Below are 8,607 nucleotides of genomic sequence, written 5' to 3'. Positions count from 1 at the left end.
AACTCATCTTCGCTCCAGCCGGCTTCGTGCTGCAAATTATCCTCCATTTCAGAGTCATCGGAATTATAGCCGACGTACTCGTTTTGTTCCTCAATCATACCAGATATAGAGTTCTCCATATTCTGTAGTATTGGACCATAATTAGAATTGAAAAACCGGCAGAATTGCTTCCTCTTACTATGCTACAAGATGAAGTCATGGTACCTGTAATTTTAAACCCTAGCGGGGAAGATGCCGAGCCGGTGGCGCGCCTTTCCAAGGTCGTCGATCTGCGGGGGGCTTCGCGCGCGGTCGGCGGCGTCGACGTGCGAAACAACCACCGGCGGCGACGGACGTGCCGGCAACAACCGCCGACGGCCGGGCCGGCAACAACCGCTTGCGTTCAACCTAGCGACGGCGTGGAACAGCTCGATCAGATCTCCCGTACGTGCCGATGAAAACGATGCATGCAATGGGAGCTAATCACGGTGATTAGCTTAGCACGTGGGACCCACCCACGTGGGGTCGTCCGTATAGATACGCCCAGGCCCTGTATACCCATACGAGTCTTGCACTGGGCTTGGATATGGGTTTCGGCGGGCAGCACAAAAAAACAAAATCGGGACCACCGTACCCCTTCGGCGATAAGTCGCGAGTTTGGAGAGGGTGCGCACCGAAGCACACCTCTTCTTTGAATCAGAGCGGCTCTTGTGCACCTCAAAGTGTCAGTGACAGTGCAAACCACACGGGAATGAGCACATCGTGTTACAGTCATTGCCGCATGATTGTCGTACGTGATAAAGCCATACCCCACGTGGAAGTTTATTTATCTCTGTCCGTGGGTTTCGGCAAATTAGAACCGTGTGCTGTTGTCTCTAATATTTCGACTGATTACTCCGAGCAATTTTTTGATTAATTCTTGGGACTTAAGATGATAAGAACATAGGCTGCCCTATAAAACAAATTCTCCTGGAAATTTCTACTCGCAAGAAATAACGAGTATATGCAAAACTAATGAACTTCAAATATCAAATAAAAACTGGATTATTCCTTTATTGAAACAATATAAGTTTTCTTGTGTGTATAGTTTGACTCAAGGGATCTTTCATGCGGGATTCGGAGGACTGGTGTACGTAGAACTTCTCGAGACGTGGGTTTTTCATTATAACCAAAAAGAATATTTTGTGAATATTCATTTGAATTGCATATTTCACCAGAAATTTATAGTCATACTCTGGTTGAATAGAATCAGAGGATTTGGTGTCAATCATGCATGTTTTGTAGGATTCAAATGCACATAACCTTGCAATTCTACATTTTCCCTTTTTTCGAATTTTGTGAATCACGTGAAGCTGATTTTTGTTTTCCATGAAGCATGATTTGCCTGCTTCCATTGTCCTCTAGAAGAAAAACTTGATGCATCGTTTTGTTCGAGATTTAATATGTAGTGTTGTACATACAGTTGGATCGCTTGACCAATATTACATATGCCCCATCACGATTCATGCTGTGTGCATAGTTTTGTTTTCACAACAAAATACAAAAACCGTACCCATTTGTTAAGAGAGGAAAATTGGTGTACATGTTATATAGAGATAACCTAAACACACCTAGAATAATTGAGATGACAACATGCATAGATAAATTATTGCTGGCAGGATCTAATTGACGGTACCTAGTTCCGTCGTCAGTAGTACAACATAGTACTTTCCGTAGATATAATAATTTTGTGCAGGTGTGCAATCTTAGGTATGTCCACATTTGATTTGTTAGGGATACTTTGTGCTAATTATTTGAGAAATGTGTTATTCAAAATTGAAATGTTGGCTTATCATTTCTTTATGCTGAAAAATGCTCTCCTCCCAAGATTTAAATTTTATTAACTGCACATTAGCTAGAAAAAATATTTAACATCACTAAAAGCTTACGAATGTGGATAAATGATATCATTTTTTATGTAAAAAATAACTCATATTTTACCGGTTAATTTGTTGATCAAGTGTAAACTTTGGGTCACACACACGACATGATTTTAGGGCGGAGGGAGCCTAGAACTACAAGAAATACATATAGGTCTCGGTGAGATAGAAAAGAAAATGAGAAAAAGCCTTTGGTCGTGTCTTCATGCTTCCAACATACTGAATGTGATTAACTTTACTTCGGACAAATCCTAGCAATCACTTAATTTGAAACGATGAATCAAATTCACATTTCATGTTCACAAAATGTAAGTTTGGTAATATTCCTTTTATCTGCACAACTTGCATCGGTCCATCAGATGGCCAGACATCACAAACGCTAGCAACCAAATAAATATTGGAAGGTAGATGACAAAAGCAACCTACCTGCCGTCTAAAACACACACCTCGATCAAGCTAGATCGAACACACAAACTAAAGCTAGCTATGCTTTAGTGCTTCACAAAGAAAAATAGAAGAGATAGAGCGAGTACTACTTGGTCGGCGGCACCGGTAAGGACTGGCTGCTGTTGCCGACCGGCGGCATCCATGGACTGCGCGATCCAAGTGGTGCTGGGGGTGGTGATGCGGAGGAGCATCTGCCGGCTGCACGAGGTCGTCGCCATGGCGGTGGAGCTCGGCACAGCACTGCTCGTGGCGGTGCGGTTCTCTGGCACAGCCTTCCGCCGGACACCTGCGACGCAGGCTGTGTCAGGGTCAACCCTCTACTACTACTACGCCCCAGTGACGGCCACCATGGTCAGCATGTCCAGGCTCGACAGGCACTAGCGCTAGGGGCCGGCCGGTGAGCTAAACCTAATGCACCCTCTGGATCTGATGGCTGTTTGTGCTTGCTTATCTTGTGAGTAATAAATCCAATGACTTTAGCCACATAAATACACCCGTTCATAAGCAGTGTACAACATGAGATCGAAGGTAATTGTTCACTTGAATACAATTTGAGATAGAAATATGTTAACTGCATAAACGGTGTCCAATTTTATCCCCTCTTGTTTCTTTCTTTGCTAGCTAGCAAGCTCCTTTTTGTGTTGCCTATTCTTGATTTATTATCATGGAATTATGCGTAAATAATCTAGCAAACAGCTTCACAATCGACATGGCAGACCACAAGAAGGTCGAATGGAAGAAAACAAGCAAACATTAGTCACTCAATATTGACTCTGACCAATTAGGTGGATCTTCTTTCAGAAGATGGGTTATCTGATGCTGATGTACATCTTTTTATCTCTATATGCACAAACAAATTGGTCTTAGTATGGGTAGTAATTGCTTCATTTTTTTACCGTCTGTCCATAAATGAACGTCGGAGATTTTCTATATTTGATTATATACATATATAAACTAAAGAGTGTCTAGATACATTGCACGCACGGCAAAGAGCTCGCCGCATGGCAATGGTTGCGCGCACGGCAAACCCTAGCCCGCACGGCAAAGACAGCGTGCACGGCAAAGCGCCTGCCGCACGGCAGCCCAACGCGCGCACGGCAAAGGCCATTGTCGTGCAAATGGTCGATGCGCACGACAATGTTACCGTTGCCGTCGGAATCTTTGCCGAGCGGTCTTTGCCGTGTGTCCACGCACGGCAACGCCTTTGCCGTGCAAATAAGGTCCTTTGCCGTGCAAAGTGGCGCACGGCAATGGCTGTTTTTCCCGTAGTGTCTAAATCTAGACGAACTTGCGACATCCTTTTATGGACAAAGGTACTCATATTTACCACAAATGTTAACGTATCCATGACCGTGTGTCAAATGAAACTTTACACGGTAGGTTTTATCAGAAAAAAATATCATACACTGCATACTCCAGTTCATTTAGGTTGGATGTCTATTTCCCATGAGATGTGGATTATATACATAACTATATAATCCCTCCGTCCCACCAAAAGTGTCAAAGATTTATCTAAATTTGGATGCACCAAAAGTGTCAAACATGTGCAAAATTGGGATGTATCTAGCTACTATTTAATGTCTAGATGCGTCCGAATTTAGACAAATCTTTGACACTTTTGGTGGGACGGAGGGAGTAGAACATGCTAGCGAGTAGCGATTGTTAATCTCTACTACTTATAAAGGCACGAAGTTGCGTTGGAAAATAAAATCTCAGCCATTCACTTGACTTGATCTAAGGGACATGGATGCTCCGTTCTCCCCCACCCTTTCTTCCTCAACCGGAGTCCACTTCCTTCGACAATGCCCCATCCCCAAAATCACGGCACCCATACCTTCCGTGCTTCCTCCGGCACCCAGTCTTGGTACGCTCCTTCCCACGCATCGAAGCGCTCCCGGACCTCCCTGTACCGGCGCGTCCCTAGCCCGCGGTGCTCCCTGCACCAACCGGAAGCCTCGCCCGCCGTCCTCGCTCGCCGCCGCTATCGGAGGCGGAGGCGCTGCTGCCCCCACACGATCAAGCGCTGAGTCCGCCACTAATCCTCGCGCTTGCCCCTCCCATCCTAGGGTTTCCGGTGGTCAACCGCCCAACCTCCATGCCTGCAGCTGCTGCTGACAATGCTGCTTTCCTCTCGATCTGGCGCCGACAAGGACCCTCGCCGCTGCTAATGGGGCACGCCCGGATTCAACGCCGCCAAGTAATTCGATTTTTCTGCATCATCACTTCCTTCAAGGTGCTCGACGACGATGCAGAGACCCTACAGGTAATCGCGTTTCAGGTATAGATGAGGAAGGACTTCAATTGCTAATTCACTGCAGGTTAATCATGTTTCAGAATACTGACTTGAAGTAATCGCGCATAGATGTCTTTTATTATCTGAAATCTGAATATTTTGAGTCTCCTCTTTCAGAGCGATTGGATATTCATTAATCATCAAACATGGAATGTGGATAGGTATAGAGTGTGCAACTTCGCCAGCACTTGACTATTAGCTGATTTCATATTCATATTTTCATTATTCCGTGAGTCCATTGGCTGATGTGGATAGGTATATTCCTTACTTTGTGAGTTCATATTTTCTGGTCCATTGATGGACAACACTCAGATGCATATAGTAGTAGAGGCGCCGTAAGCGTATATGTCTCATAGAGCCAAATTGTCCATGTCGGATGCATTTACGGTCTACCTATATAATGTATTTCAAGTCGAACGCACATTATGTCGTTGCTTCTTTCACATTTTTCTAATCCTTTCTTGCGCTGGATTAAATATTTTTGTCATGTTTGTTTCATGAGTTGTTTGTTATGGCAGCTGCATCCGTTCTGTTTTCCATCACGGCTTCATACTGCCAGTAAAAAAACCTGGAAAGATTTTCTCCTGGCTTAGGTACTTCTGATTTTTACGATGTGGAATGCTAAAAATGATTCATACTATCGGTAAAAAGGACTGCTTCAATGGGACAAAAACGTGTGGACTGACGGCCAAAAGGAAGACAAAATTTTGAAGTATACTATTTGTCACAACTTTTGAGGTATAGAATTCTGGGTGCTTCTTTGTGTTTGAATAATTATGGAACTCACTGCACAATGACTGGTGAAAATGTTGTGTGCATATTTATAATAATGAAACGTGTGAAAACATATCTGAATTCTGATCCACGCCTAATGGGGCACACCCGGATTCAGCGCCGCCAAGCAATTCGATTTTTCTGCATCATCACTTCCTTCAAGGTACTCGATTCGTCCCCTTTGCCTCAGTTCTGTCTCATGGAAAATTTTGTCGACCTACCATTGGAGTTCAGCTTAATCTCTTGGTAGACATAGTGTTGGAAGCATTGAATTTTTACTCATTGTTCTGAACAATAATGTGTTTTGTTCCAGTAATATGCTTCCATTGGCTGCTTTGACAAGACTCTTAAATCAGCACTTAATTCATTATGTTTCCGAAAGATTGTTACCTGGTTATTGTTTAGTTTTCAGATAAAATTTTACTTTATCATCAAAAGTGTGTAAGCATTTGGAGATTTTGAGGATGTTATCATTTGGTGATATTAGACGCTTTGTCAATTAGATTTCAACCTGAGCGCACTGGTTATTCGCAAGGCCATGAAAATTTGGATTCAGCAAAATCTCAACTTTAAAGTCATATTTACGGTGTGTTTAATATCTGATTTGAAGCTCCATCACGCTAATGAGATATCCCGTTTATTTACTTTGTCCAGTTTCATACATTATGTGTCATAACATGGATCTATGGAATATCCAAATTTTATCACGCTAGAAGATATTTGGATCTCCTACAGACAAGTGGTTACATGCACCTATCATTTTGATCTACTATGTTTCTATCCGTGACAATTTTGTTTTGCTTTTTTGACAGGGAGTAATAAGAGTGGAAAGAGGGAAGCTCTGGAGAATGATTGTGTATGTTGCTTGTCTGGTTTAGCTATGCAATTTGTATGCTTTGATTTATTGATGCCAAGAATTCACTGAACATGTACAGTCTAATTAAGAGCATCTTTGTACTTCATGAGCTAACTGATATTTTTGGAAATTTTACGGTAGCTGCAATTCAGCCATATGTGTTGGCTCTCGTCTCACACTTTGTCACAAGAATGATTTAAATAATCAACATTCAAAGTTTAAGATTCTTCTTTTTGTCTCATCGATTTGTTTTCTTGGAAATTGCATGTCATGATTACCTTTTAATTTCACATATGCTGTCCATAAAAATAAACTGCTATAGTGCTATCTCATATATGTTGTTTGCTAGCAAAACTTATCAGATTCTGGTTAACATGGTGGCTTGGTGCAGATATTGGAAGCTAAAATAGCAACTGACAGCATGTAACATGCTCTTATATAAGTGTTATGAAAATATACAATCACCGATCAATCTATAAGCGTTATGAAAATATACAATCACCGATCTTATATATTCTTTGTTCCATCATATAATACCAGCACCAGATTGCTTGTGCAACTTGTCCATGTATTGGATGATGCCAGAGTTTTCACAATCTAGAATGTCAGAAAGCACAACGAACTTTCTGCTTATTTTCTCAAGCGATAGCCTCCTGTGTGCATGAGTTAGCAGAAACTAAGTTGTTTCTTTATTTTTTTTTCTTACAAGTGCAAATTTTGGGACGTTCTTGGCTAAAACCCAACTCCGCGGAGTGCATTCTGGAGCAACTCAGGTTCTTGGAACTCCCGTGTAATACTTGTCTATTTATTATTTGCTGGCTTGGGCTTTTGTTATGTAGTTTGTGATTTCCAAGCTTCAATATTTATCTTAATTTCATTTTTGTTTTAAGTATTATTGTGTGGTTTATTCTATTTTCGAGAAATTTGGTTAAGACTAGACGCTCCCAAACTAGGAGCTGCGCTGCGACGAGAAAGAACTCAAAGGCTGCAGAAGGCTTGTTGCCATGGACTGGGAGAACTCGGAGTTTTTCCAACAGTGAGAGAGATCTCAATATACAGTAGTGTAGCACATTGGGTGAAGTTTGCTGCTCATTTAATGGATGACAGTTAAAAATTGAAGTTCAGCAATGTATCATGTTGGCTAAAAGTCATACGAAATTGCAGTATTCAAAATATTATGTGATTTTTTTTGAAAGATTGTAGAATTGATTAGTTGAGACGCGCGCGTGCGCGTGCATAGCTACTAGTTTACATATTAATGGTCCTCATAGCCCAAATGATAATGCACGAAAGTTCATTTGGTTCTTACTAATTGTATCTAGGTGGATTATTTATGTACATGTTTTCATTGCAACCTTTCAAAATTTGTGCTCTATCCTATCTCGCTCAGTTTATATTTGAAACTTCAGTACGAGGTATGTAAAACCATGGGCCTTCAATTTGTTTTTCTATTTCCATGTCTATTCGAACAAGTTACATTTCTATTTGTAAGATCTTCTCTTTTCTGTTTTGTTTCTGATCCCATGTCCTATTCTCCATTCCAAATTTTCTATTAAGACCCGATGTGCTTTATTTGCCTTGTTTGGTGTATTTATCTGATAATTTATCATAAGACCATTATTGAAGAATGTTACTAATTATTAGGCCCCTCAAGATTTATTTATCTTGTAAGAATGAATTACACGAATTTCTCAACAACTATTTTGGTCATCAATTTTATTTGCCCTTGGTCGAATTAGAGTCAGTATATTATTTATTTTCCAATTTATGCTAAGCTTATCTATAGTAAGTATTTTTCTAGAATACACCTCACAGGCATATCATAGAAAGGTGCCAAGTGACAAGTTTACAACGCCGACATGCGACTATCTTTGATCTTTAGTAAATATTACACCATGGCGCATATACCAAAGGAAAATTTTCACCTCAACGTTTAAAAACATATTTACAATTTAATACTACATGCATTAGTTTTCAAATGTACATGAATATATATGTAAATATTCTGTTTATAAATGAGCATGTATGCTGACAGAAAAAGTAAGAAGATGTGGTAACGCACGGGCCGGTTCCATAATATAAACTATGTTTAGCAAACTATTTCAAGGTTTTCTTAAACAGCTTACATTATAGAACAGAGTGATATTTAATGGAAATTCAATTTGGCTCCCGGATGCACATGCTCCGTCCACCAAAGAACATATTTTGAATGGTCAAAGTAATTTCATAAAAAATTCTACATAATATATGTGTGTCCATCAAGTTTCATGAAAAAATGATATTTTATGGTCTATGTAAAAAAAATTATCTTATCAAAAACCTTATTTATAGCACAAACA

General features: G+C 40.6%; 1 long non-coding RNA gene across 1 annotated transcript; it reads left to right on the top strand.

Moving 5' to 3' along the window:
• The first annotated feature begins 6,974 nt into the window (after positions 1-6,974).
• Positions 6,975-7,505, top strand: LOC124668325. Its single transcript, XR_006991643.1, has 2 exons — positions 6,975-7,041; positions 7,189-7,505. It is a non-coding gene; the product is annotated as an uncharacterized LOC124668325 (long non-coding RNA).
• The last annotated feature ends 1,102 nt before the right edge of the window (positions 7,506-8,607 follow it).

The sequence above is a fragment of the Lolium rigidum genome, chromosome 6, assembly GCF_022539505.1.
Source record: "Lolium rigidum isolate FL_2022 chromosome 6, APGP_CSIRO_Lrig_0.1, whole genome shotgun sequence".
Taxonomy (NCBI): domain Eukaryota; kingdom Viridiplantae; phylum Streptophyta; class Magnoliopsida; order Poales; family Poaceae; genus Lolium; species Lolium rigidum.
Note: the sequence above shows the minus strand (reverse complement) of the source record. Positions and strands in the feature narration are given on the sequence as shown.